Genomic DNA, 14,255 nt, shown 5'->3' with positions numbered 1-14,255 from the left:
TTACCAGCTTACTGATTTCAGGTAGGAAGTATCTCCTACCCCTGTTGTTGGCAGGATGTGGCCCTCTGGTTTCCTGGTCCTAATAGGAGAAATCAAGGGTGCACAACTCAGACTTGATTGAAGGTCATTTGCAAGGTGGATTTTCTAGTGGAGGCTTCTGTGCGGGCCGGGGGCAAGCTGAGCCCGTCTTTGTGCACGCAGGCTGTGGCCAGCAGCCCGGGCACGCGGGGTCAGAGAAAACCGCGCGGCGGCAAGGCACGCGCGAGCTAGAATTAGGCACAGAGGCGTAATGGTTGATAGAAAGATTATTTACTTACACCCAAGATGGTCGCGGTGTAGGCTGGACAGTTTCCAGGTGCAGCTCCGCTTAAATCCTCGTTGGAGGACTACGACAAATTCGGTTCTTTGGCCCCGGAGTTGTTTAGGCTCCGCGGGTTCGGCAATTCTTTCCCACGGAGTTGTCGAAGCTCCGTGGGCTCTGTTCGGTTCCCAGGCCCCGGAGTTGTTAAAGCTCCGTGGGTTCGAAAATTGGGTATATAGGAAAGGGATACGTCTAGGATTGCGCTCGGCGACGGGGAGAGGCCAGAGGCTGTTCAGACCTCTGTTGCCTGCTTAAGAAAGGCGTGTTGGGTCTGCAAGGGTCCACATCGCTTAGAGATCTTCACACAGCGTGAAGTCTCCTCCTCCTGGCAAGTTCTGTCTCTCTCCAGTTTTCCTCTCTCCCCAACTTGGGCGGAAACTACCCAAGCCTTTTGTACGGCTAGCAAGCCAATAGCTAGCCACCACGTATGCCTTTTCTCAGAATTGGCCAATAATGTGGCGCAAATCTGAATACAAATGGCGGGAACTCCTTTGCACCATGCATCTCTGAGATGCAAAAGAAATGCACCATGCAAAGAAGGATACAAATCTGGCGGGAAATTCCCCGTTGCACCGGAGTTCTCTCCCGCAGCAGAGAACTCCGCCGTGCAAGGAAGCTGTAATTTTAGCGGAAACATAATTTAGCGTTGCCAAAGCGCACACAAACAAAAACTCACAACTTTGAGTTGTGACAGCTTCCAGTGGGATCTGCTTTGGTTGGGTGTGAGCTGTAAGCAGGTTACAAACAGAAAATTGGACTGTATATGCAGGCACCTGACCAACTGCCAGGCAGGGAGGATAAAGGACTCACTGTTTTGCTTTTCAAATCCTCTTTTATTCAGTGAAATGGTTTAATAAAGAACTAAAGGGGGCCACAGAGTCTTTGGTGGGACTGCCATGGGTGGATAGGCTGGTAACACTGTGGTAACGAGACAATGTGGGAACATGTATGTATTTAATAAACGAGGTGCTTCCTCCCCTGAGCAGAGGAAATACCACGATCATGAAAGTGGTTTTTCTTCTGGCTGGGGAAAACCATGAATGTGACAAGGGGTAGTACCCTGACTGAGATAATGCATAGTTAGCTTTCCACTTTCACTTCCAGTGGGAAGATCTCAGCTATACGCCGACTTCATGGAAATGGGAGACTTCTCCCTAGCTTGCCCCTGTGGCCATACAGCTGAGGGGAAGTATAGCTGAGGGCAAGTAGAACCCCAAGCTTCTGGGTTTGGGCATGCACGTATGAAGGATGCTCACCAAAGGATTTGGAAGCATCTGAAGCCTCAGGTGGGGGTGGAGGCTGCTTGCCAGTAGCAGGGCCACATATAACTCACAGATTTGGAACTGGTTTGGCTGATTTGAGTTGGGACATGAAATTTCTTCCTTAGTTTTTTTTTTTTTTCTTTAATCTCTTTATGACCATTAGCAATATTGCGCCTGCATTGCAGAAATTCCTAGTAGCCAAAGTCAATAGGAGCTTCAGGTGCCCTACCCCTCTGAACACTCAGGTTCACTAGCATTTGAAAGCCAAAGGCATTCATCTGCTGCAATTTCCCTGCTTAAGGACTTCCCTTCTACAAAGGCAAGCAAGAAGAGGGGTGGGGATTACAAGCCCCCAACATCAAGAAGCTTTTTTTTCACATTCTACAGGAAGCCAACACCCTGGAGCAGGTGGGTGGAAGCAAAGAGAATGCGAGAGGCAAGTTGGTGTCCTGCAAAATTGGCTCAGAGGGAGGAAGAGAATTGTACTGAAAGACTGAGAGATGGGAAGTGTTGCTAAGGAAGAGAGAATTACAGAGAGCACCCCCCACTTCACTCTTCAACATCCTCTGATTCTTGAGTGAATGTGAACCTCAGTTACTTTGACTCAAATCTGATTGGCTTTTTGGACCCCAAAGCTACTGTCCCCATTCTAATGCTGTTACTATGATACCCTACACATCACACTCATGTAGGCCAGCCTCACCCCAGCTGGTTCATTTGAGCGCACGTCCCATTTGGGCACTAACCTTCTACTCTGGGCATCTATGGCAGGGATAAGCTCCTATCTGGTCCTGGAGCACACTCAAGTCCATTGCTCCAGCTTTTCCCACCCTACACTGCATCTCAGCCAGTGACTGATCTCAGCCAGCAGCCTGAGCTAAGGAGCCAAAGCCTGGTTCACTGTGGTTAAAGGCAAAGACTTGGCAAGACCTATCCAACTATGACATGCCCTCAAAGCCCTCTCAGCAGACAAGCAAGCAGTGAGTGCTGCCATTTCTATTCGGGAAGAAAGGAGATGATAAAACATGCCACAGCCAACTGGAGTCACATCCTGACCTAGACAGTATCAGATCTCCCATGGCTGTGTCTCATACTGGGGAAGAAAGATAACTAGCACAACCCATCAATGCACACACACGTATACACTGGTGGGTATGTATACATGCATTATCCAACTGCTACCTCTGGCAACTTGTGCACACCACAGACCCCGACAGAGAAGCAGAAATAAAGATATGAGCCCAGCAAAGGAGACTGAACAAATAGAGCTGTGCTTTCTCCTATTTGATGCAATCTGGCAGTGGACTCTTACAAAACTGCTCCTGCATAGAGCAGAAGAGCAGACTGGGGGATTTTGCATGCGATGACTAGGCAGAATACTGGGAAAGGGGGAACCAGAACCCACACTACAGGATGGGCATGGCACCAAGGGGCTGGGCATGCAGGGCCTGATTCTGATCTGCTTCACATGAACAGGAATGACTGGACAATGAAGCAATGGAGCTACATCAGTATAGAAGCAACATGAGGGAGACAGGATCAAAGCTGTACAGTTGACCTACTCCCCTTAATATGTCCATTGTAGAGACCTCAGCTGTTCAGCAGTGGACCCCCTCCTACTAAAGAGTACCCACTCCTGTTCTGCAGTCCTCTGCCATTTAAACTGTGTATTTCCCAATCTTCAGCTCCACTGGTGGCCATTAATCCTTTCCCACAGCTTCCTGGCTAACCCAGCCTTAGGCTCACCAACACATACAGCTCTGCAATGCCTGTCAGCTCAGTTCCACAGCTTCCCCTGCTATTCCAGTCCTGGACTGCCCACACACATCTCTGCCAGTGCCCTTCCATCCTATCCCATAGCCTCCTTGCTTTCTTAGCTCCTGGCTACCCACACACATCATTTTGGAAGTGCCCCTCAGTTCTGAACTAAATTAGTAATGAATCAAACAATGTGCTGCATTGAGATAAGCTCTTCACTGCCATCTTCCCACTGCCTACACATCTTCCAGCTTTTGAGATGTTAAAGATAGAAGGCAAAAATGACAGCTCCTTAGCTGCTCTCCTATAGTCTCTTGTTTGCAGTGGGATGGACTTGTGTGCCACTGTTGACAGCTTGCATTACTACATGGGCTGCAACTATGTGTGATATCAGCACTGAATGTCCCATGTTACTGGTTCTCTTACCACAGAATTTATAAAGTCTGACCCAGCTCAGGGCCTCAGTGGGCTCAGCGTTGTACAGAGATATAATAAGGGACAGTCTCACCTGGAAACGTTTACAGCCTAACTACATAAAGGAGAGATTATCATCACCCTCATTCTACAGGTAGGAAACTGGGAGATTCATAGATTCATAGCTGCTAGGGTTGGAAGGGACCTCAACAGATCATTGAGTCTGACCCCCTGCCTAGGCAGGAAAGAGTGCTGGGGTCAGATGACCCCAGCCAGATGCCTATCCAGCTTTCTCTTAAAGACCCCAAGGTAGGGGAGGGCACCACTTCCCTTGGAAGCCCATTCCAAATTTTGGCCACCCTTACCATGAGAGATGCCTGACTTTATATAGCTAGTCAGTGGCAAGGTTAAGGATAGAACCTCTAGGGCCCTAAATTCCAGATTAATTACACATCTGCTTAAGTGGAGGCAAGAGCAAATGAAGGGAAGGAGCCAGAGCTGTACTGCAAGTTGATGCACCCTTCAGTTCATTCACTTAAACCACCTGGTGGCCTGTGGGCCATATGAAGCCTGCAAAGGGTTAAATTGTGGTCCCTGGGTTTCCACCCAGCTCCCACTCAACATGCTACTCTGGAGAAGCATCTGGAGTCTCCAGTCTCCCTCCTTCTTTGACTTCCCTTTACTTCTTCCAAGGGACAGGGAAGTGCAGTGCACTGCAGCCCACAGTGCTGGGGGAACCTGCAGTCTGGAATGTCTGAGAGGCATAAGGCATGTGGGTGCGTGGTGCAGCGGGGGGAGTATGGCCTCCACTGGCTAACTGGGTTCATCACCATGCCCACTTAGTAGACTAATATCTGATTTGGGGCTGTTTAGCATCTATCTGTTATGTGCACTGCAGTCTCCTAACCATGCATCTGTATCCACGTATAATAGCCTCAGAGTCTGCCTCAGCTCTTGATTCAGATCACCAAGATGCCCTGAATTATCTGAACTGAAACTGGCACAAGAAGATTTAGATTTATATTGAGATCATCAAGACCTATTCTATGTTATTTCCTGCTTTGAGAATCTTCTGACCAAGGATGTGATGATGCCTTAATCTCCCACCCAAGGGAGTGGGAGCGGACGTTTATATTCTACATGGCTGGTGGGAGCATGGTCCCATACAACAGATGTAAATGTGATGAAGGCTATCTTGGCTGACACCAAGGACTGAACTGACCTGCAAAGCTAAAAGCTGGAGTAGGAGCTGCATGCCTCCTCCAGAGCAGATGGGATAAAGATGGGTAGGGAATTGGGTATCCCTGATGCTGGTTTGTTCCAAAGTTATTGTTTGATCTTTCTTCTCATTTAGTTTCTCCAGCTTCTTCAGTTCCCTCAGGTAGGATTCAGACTCCAGCTGTGGGTGCTGAGCCCTAGAAATCTGATCCTGACTCCAGGTACTGAGCTATGCTTCTGAAATCTACCCTCCAGTTGGCTTCCTTTTGGTTAATTTCATTCAGATTGCCAAGCACTGAAGGACACATGGTTCAAACTCTCACCCCCTGACTTCCTGATGGTCCCTGTGGGATGAACTCCAGGCTGGCACAAGGGGATGCTATATAACTCTTACTCTGGCCAAAGATGAGTCAGTTATGCTGGTGCCACTGTTACACGGGATAAATATAGGCTTCCAGTCTCCAGGGCTGCGATTCTGGCACTGTGAAGAGCTCCAAAAATAACAGAGTGGAATGATATAGATAGTAAATGCCTGTTGTATGCTCCATCAACCAGAAATCAATTACTGGAGGAAGACATGAGGAACAGCTGCCAACAGGACATGATGCCTGGGCCTCGGGCAGGGGTTAAAAGACAAGTAGAGTAGTGCCACCTTGTCAAGAGAGCATGTGGGGTGGGCACTACTAAGGTTCCAGGTTCCCACACTAAACACTTGCTTTAATTGACAGAGCAGGGGAGTTGAATCCAGTCCAAGAGGCATTGGTTCAGGGAAGGGCAAAGTAATCTCTGTTCACACCAGCAGTGGTTCTCAGCTGATGTAGAGGAGCCAGAAGACAAATGCACAGCTTTTCAAACTCATAGCCAGGATCTGCTTGGAACTTAAGGCCTTCTGCACTGTTCCTTTCAGCTCCACTGCAACTCCCTTATATATGAATGCTGTGAAGCCAGTTAATCAAGCCAGAGGCCCTTCATGGAACAGTCAGAGGATGAGAGGATGTTCAAATCCCTTCAGATAGGATCTTTTGGGCTCTTCAGATCTCTTGTGCACCTCTTCTATGGACACTGAAATGAACTGCAGCAGACAAGGGAGAGATTGCTGGCTCTGCAGTGCTGGGAGTTAAAAGTCACACCCATACCTAGTAATATTCTCTGCTTCTGGTATGAGAGGACCCAGTCAAGACTGGTACCTGGCTGGGTAACACCTTGTAGACTGGGAAATCCTGGGATTTTTCCATTCTGGGAAAGACTCCATTTTTTTTTAGCCATCCAGAAATAGCAGCTCCTATGAGAAAAAGAGCAAGGTTTACAGCTATCAGACAATCAAAAGAAGAAGCATAGGGATATGTCCATTGCATAGTGACAGCATTTTGAGCACTTTGAGCACTGTGCCTTTGACAATTTTAATTAGGGCTATGAGAATAATGGATTATCTGTTCAACTGGCCATTCCACCCCCATCACCATCTTCACCATCACCATCACCATCATCATCATGTTGAGCCAAAAAGCAAGAACATTGCAAAATATTGAGTTCAGCTAAAAAGTTGGAAAAATATTTCAGGTCAAACAAAATGTTGTGCCTGGTTCAAAATGCAACAGGTTGTTTTAGATTTGAGCCCTTTTTTTAGAGTTGTACATTTTTTGCTAAATAAAGTTGAAAGATTTCTAAACAGGACACAATTTCACTCAAAACAGCAAAATGTTTCATTTTTGAAAGGTCACCAGAAACATTTAATCTTTTCCCAAATGTCTTCTATATTTTTCTGACACAACTGAACCCAAACAAAACAAATCTGCAAAAACATTCCATGTTGCTGAATGTTGCCAGAAGTTTCCATGTTGTTCCCATTAAAAAAATAGTTTTGCCCATGCAAGTCAAATTACAACAGTGGTTTGCAGCCTTTTTAGACTTATGGCACCCCTTTGTTAGGCTCAAAGCACCCCTCAGAAAATCATAGAATCATAGAAAATTATGGTGGGAAGAGACCTCAGGAGGTCATCTAGTCCAACCCCCTGCTCAAAGCAGGATCATCCTCAACTAGATCATCCCACACAAGGCTTTGTCTAGCCAGTCTTAACAACCTCCAAGGGTGGAGATTCCATAACCTCTGAGTAGCCTGTTCCAATGCTTTAACTACCTTCCTCATGAGAAAGTTTTTCCTAATATCTGACCTAAATTTCCCTTGCTGCAACTCAAGACCATTGCTCCTTGTTCTGTCATCTGCCACCACTGAGGACTCTGTCCTCTTTGGAACTGCTCTTCAGATATTAAATCCCCTCCACAGTCTTCCCTTCTCCAGACTAAATAAGCCCGGTTCCCTCAGACTTCCCTCAGAAATCAGGTGCCCCAGTCTGCTAAACATGTTCATTGCCAGGGTATATCCAGGCATTTTTCATTACCCTCTGCACCTATTTGTCCATATCTTTTTTGTAATGGGAGGCCCAAAACTGGACACAGTACTACAAATGTGGCTTCCCCATGCCAAACAGAGTGGAATAATCATTTCCCTCCATCTGCTGGCAACACTCCTGCTAATGCAAACCAATATGCTGTTAGCCTTCTTTGCAACAAGGGCACTCTGTTAGCTTGTATTCAGCTTCATGTCCACCGTAACCCACAGCTCCTTTTCTGCAAAGCTGCTGCTTAGCCAGTCAGTCCCCAGCCTGTAGCAATGTAAGGGATTGTTCTGTCCTACGTGCAGGATTTTATACTTGTCCTTGTTGAACCTCATGAGATTTCTTTTGGTCCAGTCCTGAATCATAACCCTACCCACTTCCCTACCCACCAGCATATCTACTACTCCCCACATCTAGGTATCATCTGTACACTTGCTGAGAGTACACTCTATCCCATCTTCCAAGTCATTGATAAAAATATTAAAAATAAACAGCCCCAGGACCAACTCCCAGGGCACTCTACGTGATACCAGCTGCCAACTAGCCATTCAGCAATTGATTACTATCCTCTGAGCCTTACAATCCAGCCAGCTTTGTATCCACCTTACAGTCCATTCATCCAACCCACACTTCCTTAGCTTGGTTGTGAGAATATTGTAGGAGACCATATCAAAGGCCTCGGAAGTCAAGGTACATCAAGTCCACTGCTCTTCCCACATTCACAGAGCCAGTCACCTCATCATAGAAGGTAATTGGGTTAGTCAAGCATGACTTGCCCTTGGTGAATCCACACTGACTGTTCCTAATCACCTTCTCCTCCAAGTGCTTAGAAATAGATTCCTTGAGTACCTGCTCCATGATCTTTTCCAGGGTCTGAGGTGAAGCTGATTGGTCTGTAGTTCCCTGGATATTCCTTCTTCCCTTTCTTAAAGATGGGCACTGTATTTATCCTTTTCCAATCATCCTGGACCTCTCCCAGTGACCATGAATTTTCAAAGATAATGGCCAGAGGTTCTGCAGTTACAGCAGCCAACTCCCTTAGCACCCTTAGCATTGCATCTGGCCCCATGGACTTATACATGTCCAGCTTTTCTAAATAGTCCCTAACCTGTTCTTTCCCTACTGTTGTTGCTCATCTCCTCCCCAAACCATGCTGCCAGCTTCAGTAGTGTGAGAGCTGACCTTGTCTTTGAAGACTGAGGTGGAAAAGGCATTGAGCACTTCAGCCTTTTCCATCATCTGTCACTAGATTGTCTCCCTTAATTGAGGAGAGACACTAATTGAGTAAGAGATCCATACTTTTCCTGATTTTCCTCTTATTGTTAACATATCTGTAGAAACCTTGTTATCCTTCAAGTCCCTTGCTAGCTGCAATTCCAGTTGCACTATGGCGTTCCTGATTTTATCCCTGCTTGGCCAGGCAATACTCTTATACTCCTTCCCAGTCATTTCTCCAATTTTCCACTTCTTGTAAGCTTCCTTTTTTTTTTTAGTTCATGGAAAAGTTCCTTGCTATGCCAAGCTGGTCTTCTGCCATAGTTGCAAGTCTTCCTGCATATTGGGATGGTTCATTGCTGCACCCTGTATTGCTGTATTTTTAAGGTTCTTTAAAATATGTGCAGCTCCCCTGAACTCTTTTCCCCAACAGACTGGCCTCCCAGAGGATCCTGTCCATCAGTCCCCTGAGTGAGTCAAGGGGTGCAGACAGAAGTGAAAATTGTGCAACTGTGCAAGCCAAAGACTGCGCAATTTTCACCTGATCTGGCCACAGAGAGGGTGCTTGTACACATGATGAAATTAGCCTTTTAAGTGGTTTAATACCTCTTTTTTACCAGTTTAATGTTATCATAGTTTACACCTGCGGCAGCGTGATACATTTCAATTTCATTGTGCTGTATATGCACAAAAGCATATTTCTATTTAAATGACTTTGTTACATAGCAAAATAAAACACATCCAATGTATTTTAGTTTACTACATAACAAATTGCAGTTATATACGTAACAAATTGCAGTGATATATCCGGAGAAGGTGGCAGGAATGGTGCACGGGGCATTGGAAGCCCAGGCATGCTCAGACAAGCTCAGGCTTGGCAGGCTTCCAGAACCCTGTGCACCATCCCCACCATCTTCTCTGGCCACCAGCACACCCAGCCACCCTCCTGCCGCATTCCTGCACTGCCCCAGAGGAAAGCCAGCCTGTTCCTGGATGGTCCCAGGCAGCAGGAAGGAAGGGGAATGGTGTATGGGGTGCTGGAAGCCTTCCAAGCCTGAGCTTCCCCAAGCATGCTCAGGCTTCCAGCACCCTGTGCACCATTGGATCGGGCTCAGTGCTGCCTGTGACCTGGGGTGACCTGGTGCAGCACCTGCTTATTAGCACCCTGCCTGGGAGGCCCCAGGGGCACTGCCATCACAGAGGCTGCTCAGGGGATGCACTACCCTGTGGCAGCTTATGTAGGCAGGCTCTGCAGAGGAAAAAAAAAAAAGCAGATAGGGGCCCACTTTTTTTTTTTTTTCTGATGGAGACTGAGGTGTAGGCAGACCCAGTCCTTCCTTCGGTGGTGGCAGCCCCCTCCAGGTGGCACCCACCCACTAGCAGCCTACCTGGGCAGCCCTGGGAGGTACCACCACTGCAGAGGGAAGGACCAGGGCCACCCGCAGCTCAGGGACCACTCGGCCCACTGGCAGCTCACCCCCCAGCCACAGGACACGCGGGCAGACTCTGGAAGGAAAAAAAAGGATCAGGCCCCTTGCTGGTTTGGGGTTTTTTTTTTTGGTGGACCCTGCCCACATGAGCTGCTGACAGGATATGCAGCTCAGGGCCTGTTGGCAGCTTGCCCCCTGGCTGCAGGAAAGGCGGGCAGGCTCCAGAGAAAAAAAATGTCAAAAGGGGATTGGGCCACTCACTGCTTTTTTTTTTTTCTGAAGAAACCTGCCCACGGCAGGAGCAGGCCCACAGACAGGGAGATGAGCTAACAGTAGGCCGTCACTGTTCCATAACAGTGATGGAAGCCCCTAAATTGACTCAATTAAAAACCCAGCAATTAAAGACCCACCATTTCAATTTAGGGGGAATTAAACCCCCGTCACGTGTACAAGTGGCCAGAACGGAGTCTCTAGCCATGACCAAATACAAGTACATGGGTTGCAGACCAGTTAAAAAATGGCTGATCGGATGAAAATCTGAAACCTCATTGCATGAGGAGTCAGATGAAGACAGTTCAAAATACAGCGTCTTCTGTAACTTGTGTCTGTCTGCATGCCAGCCTCGGAGTTGTTTGAGAATGGAAGGTATGACAGGGAATGGAGTGAATTCGGTTTGGTTTTTGTTCAGCCCCCACTGGAGGGTGTAGTGTGTGTACTGGAGCCCCCCTGGGGTGGTGGGGCTCCAATTCAAGTACCCCACCCTCCAAAGCCAGCTGGGGAACCCCAAAAATGAACTCCATCTGCTCCCTTTCCCCCCTCCCATTCTGAAAACAGGAATAGACTGGAAGTAAGGAGGAGCTCTTACTAAGGGAAACCGGCTGCAGGCTCCCAGCCAGCAGCTAGATTCTCCTCCCCGCTGGAACCAACAGTGAACTTCTGTTTGGTTCTGGGGACCGTGTTTAATTCCAAACACTGTGTTCTCAGTTACAGTGGGGAGCTGCACTTCTGTATGCTCCCAAAGTCTGCTTTTCTGAAGTCTGGGGTGCTTACTCTGCTGCTCTCCTTCCTTCCTCAGGATCACTGATGCCCCAGTTGCCATCCACTACACTACATTCCACACCAATTCTCCCCTCTTTGTGAGCAGCAGGTCAAGAAGAGCCCAGCCCCTAGTAACTCCAGCACTTGCACCAGGAAGTTGTCCCCAACACTCTCTAAAAACTTTCTGGATTGCCTGTGCACTGTAGTATTGCCCTCTTAGCAGATGTCAGTGCAATTGAATTCCCCCACGAGAACCAGGGCCTGTTATTGGGAAACTTCTGCTAGCTGTTCAAAGAAAGCCTCATCCATCTCATCCTCCTGGTTGGGTGGTCTATAGCAGAGACCCACCATGACATCACCCTCATTGGTCTCCCCTCTAACCTAAACCCAGAGACTTTCAAAAGGCTTATCTCCAGTTTCATAATGGAGCTCTGAGCAATCATACAGCTTTTACATACAGTGCAACTCCTCCTCCTCTTTTCCCCTGTCTGTCCTTCCTGAATAGTTTGCACCCATCCATGACAGTGCTCCAGTCATGTGAGATACTCCACCAAGTCTCTGTTATTCCAACCACACGATAGTTCTGTTACAGTGTGAGGACTTCCAGTTCTTCCTGCTTGTTTCCCAGGCTCCGTGCATTCATGTACAGACACCTGAAGTAACTAGCCAGTTGCCCTACTTTTTCAGGAAGAATGAGAAGGCCTCCCCTCTTGCCCTTTCCTGCTTGTGCTTCCTCCAAGTCAGTCACCCACTTTCACATTTACCTCAGGGCTTTGGTCTCCATCCCCTGGTGAACCCAGTTCAAAGCCCTTTGCACTAGGCTAGCAAGCCTGTCTGCAAAGATGTTCTTCCCTCTCTTTGTAAGGTGGATCCCATCTCTACCCAGGAATCCTTCTTCTTGGAACTACATCCCATGGTTGAAGAGGCCAAAGCCCTGCTGTGATCACCATCTGTGCAGCCATATGTTGAACTGCAGGATACATCTGCTCCTGCCTGGGCCCTTCCCCTTGCCCCGAAGGACTGAGGAGAACACCCCCTGTCCCAATGGCAATGCATAGGGGGTGCATGCAGGTGTATGTATGCCCCCTGAGATTGGCGGTGCACCCCCTGAGAGAAGATTTCATAGATTTTGTAGACATTAGGGCTGGAAGGGTCCTCGGAAGACCATTGACTCCAGCCCCCCGCCCGAAGGGCAGGAAGTCAGCTGGGGTCATAGGATCCCAGCAAGATAAGCATCCAATTTTCTCTTAAAGGTGTTCAAGTTAGGTGCTTGAACCACCTCCGGTGGCAGGCTGTTCCAGACCTTGGGGGCTAGGACAGTAAAGAAATTCTTCCTTATGTCCAGCCTGAAATGGTCTTACAGTAGTTTATAACTGTTCAACATCATCATCCCTTGGGGCGCTCTGGTGAACAAGTGTTCCCCCAGATACTAGTGGTCACCCCTGATAAACTTATAGGTGGCCTGTGTGCTTGTGTCTGACTGCATTTCGTTGTTACCTTAATGAGCTGATTCCTGGAATATGAGGGTGTCAGCCTGTCCATGCTGATCAGCCCAGCTGGGTCAGGCGTGTCACGTTAATTGTGTGTGTTTGTGTGTATGAGTGATTTGGTGGATGGAGGAACCCAGCCCCATTGAAACTGAGTCCTGCAAGATAGCTCCATTGGAGGTGAGGACTTGCAGAAGGGAGAGATACAACTCTGTATAGTAACTCAAGCAGCACATTGACAGAATTACAGAGGCCCCCAGAAACATACCCCTAATAAATGAGCACATCCCAAAGTGATGGGCAAACCTGGTAACAACATGGATGAGCAGCATATGCCAACTCTTAGCTGTCACTCATTTCTTGACTACAGAAAAATGATAAAACAATTCTGTTGTTACAAAGAACTTAGACTATACTGCTCAGAATCCTTTGTCTCTATGGATTTTTATTTGAAATCTGTCATTTACCTTGTGAATCATGGAGGCGTTTGCACACTTAACAGTGCTAATATCATGTGGCACCCTTGAAAGGTTTTCACAGCACCCCAGCATGCTGCAGAACCTTGTTTGAGAATCACTGTGCATGTCTACATGAGATGCTACTGTGCAGTGGTTACTGTACATTTATTTAGTACTTGTATAATCAAGTACTAAATACAGAAAATGCACAGTAACCAGAGTTACTGAACAGTAGCACCAGCAAATGTCTTTTAAGTGATGCTACTGCGCAGTAGCCTAATAATAATGCACAGTAGCATATTAGCACTGTCTGTGCCATGATGTGCTACTGTGCAGTATTATTCAGCTACTCCACAGTCAGTGTCTTGTGCAGATACGCCCACTGACTCGTACTGATCTGCCAGTGTGCTAAGGGTGGATGGGGGATTAATAAACCCCAACCTAACTCTTTTACTTGTGGAAAACTACCAATCCCAAGGGTGCAATTCTCTCTCTTAAATAGTATTCCCATCCCATAGTTTGCCTTGCATTTTCCTTTTTTTCTACAAAGTCAGTCTAGCTATCAACACCGTTCCCTGCCTTCCCTTGAAGAGGACAAGAATAGAGCTGATTCACGTGTTGTGTTTGAACCTGAAGCCTTTATTAACTTTTCATTTCCAATTGCTTTCAGCTGATAGCCTCAGCAGGAACCAAACCCTTTCTTTAGTCATTTTTTCATCTTCTACAGATAAGCCTTGTGCTGGGGGTAACTGTTATAACTCTGTCATTTTGTAAGGATTACTTAAAAAGAAGAAAGAGGAAAGAAATCTGAATTACATGGTTTCCCAAGGAAAACTCTAAAGGAAAATATGTGAGGAGTGAGGATTTACTGGGAAGTTAAAAGGTTTCTTTTTATGAGAAACTTTTGAAGATGAAATTAAAGACATGAAAAATGGTGGAAGGTTTTATTTTATAGATCAGATTTTTTCCTCCTGTACACGTCGATGCTTCCAGGCTAGAATGCAGAAAAAGTCCCTAATTGCAAATGTGTGGGGAGCTCAGAAAACAAAGTTAATTTTAGGTAAATCCTTATTGAACTCTTATGGCAAGGGGAAGCTTAGTCTGTGGATATTTTGTCTGGTATGTCACATAAGGCAGGGGTAACCTTTGAAAGTGGGGATACCTATACTCCATCTCCATGCTTGTCCACACTGGCACACTCTGCCCACCTACTTCCAG

At 47.1% G+C, this 14,255-nt stretch overlaps 1 long non-coding RNA gene across 1 annotated transcript in view; it reads right to left on the bottom strand.

Moving 5' to 3' along the window:
* Positions 1–305: 305 nt before the first annotated feature.
* LOC109284488 (uncharacterized) overlaps positions 306–14,255 on the bottom strand; it is a 42,095-nt gene continuing 28,145 nt past the window's right edge. The window contains exon 4 of the long non-coding RNA XR_009456519.1: positions 306–6,295. This is a non-coding gene — a long non-coding RNA (uncharacterized LOC109284488). The remainder of the gene's footprint in view (positions 6,296–14,255) is intronic.

The sequence above is a fragment of the Alligator mississippiensis genome, chromosome 14 (assembly GCF_030867095.1).
Source record: "Alligator mississippiensis isolate rAllMis1 chromosome 14, rAllMis1, whole genome shotgun sequence".
Taxonomy (NCBI): Eukaryota; Metazoa; Chordata; order Crocodylia; family Alligatoridae; genus Alligator; species Alligator mississippiensis.
This window is presented reverse-complemented; position numbering and strand designations above follow the sequence as displayed.